The sequence below is a fragment of the Schistocerca americana genome, chromosome X, assembly GCF_021461395.2.
Source record: "Schistocerca americana isolate TAMUIC-IGC-003095 chromosome X, iqSchAmer2.1, whole genome shotgun sequence".
Lineage (NCBI taxonomy): Eukaryota > Metazoa > Arthropoda > Insecta > Orthoptera > Acrididae > Schistocerca > Schistocerca americana.
This window is the reverse complement of record NC_060130.1, coordinates 801142178-801143132: the sequence shown is the minus strand read 5'-3', so window position 1 is coordinate 801143132 and position 955 is coordinate 801142178.

Here is a 955-nt window from a genome sequence, read left to right as displayed (position 1 = left end):
TGCGTCTCGGACACTGTCGTCCGAAAAAGTGCGTATACCGATCGCTTCGTGGCCGGTAATACAATCAAAGGAATGGGGTACGGCAAATAATTATATCTGGAGATTCGCTGCAGCGTGTGCGTGTCTTGAGGTTCCGGCCTATGACATGACGATCGATCGACAGAGTGGGAACGTCGTTCCCCTCCTTGCAGGGACATTTGTTTGACGTTGGGGTAACCTCCTGAGCGGAATGAACGTCGTGGCTAAAGGTTTTCGGTAGACAGATAACAGCATGCGTAGGATGTTCTCTGTCTGTACACATCAGAGAATCGGCACCGAATAAACAATCAGAAAAAAACCTCACATAAAGGATAACTGATTCTGATAAGAAAATATCTATACCATGAGTTCAGAAATAATTTATTATAGCAAGGACTAAAATCTAGACCATGCCGAAACTGATTAAGAGTATGACGGTATTTATAGTTCGTAAGTTCAAAGTCCTTACAGGTTATTAACCTCAAACATTCCTGGAGCCCATGATGACATGGAAACAAAGATATCGACAACTGACAGTAGCCGGCCGGAGTGGTCGTGCGGTTCTGGGCGCTACAATCTGGAGCCGGGCGACCGCTACGGTCGCAGGTTCGAATCCTGCCTCAGGCATGGATGTGTGTGATGTCCTTAGGTTAGTTAGGTTTAATTAGTTCTAAGTTCTAGGCGACTGATGACCTCAGAACTTAAGTCGCTTAGTGTTCAGAGCCATTTGAACTGACAGTACCGGAGAAGGAGCGTATCTTGCTGTTTGATCAATCCTCATTCATTTTTTGTCTCCCAAGATGATGACAGAGTAACGCACTTTCTCTACTAGGGTTCGAGACATTCTAAATCGATAAAATTGTTAGTAAAATTTGGTGTGTAATAATAGGACATGATGTACATTAAGGCCAAGACAACCGGCACATCAGATGTTCCA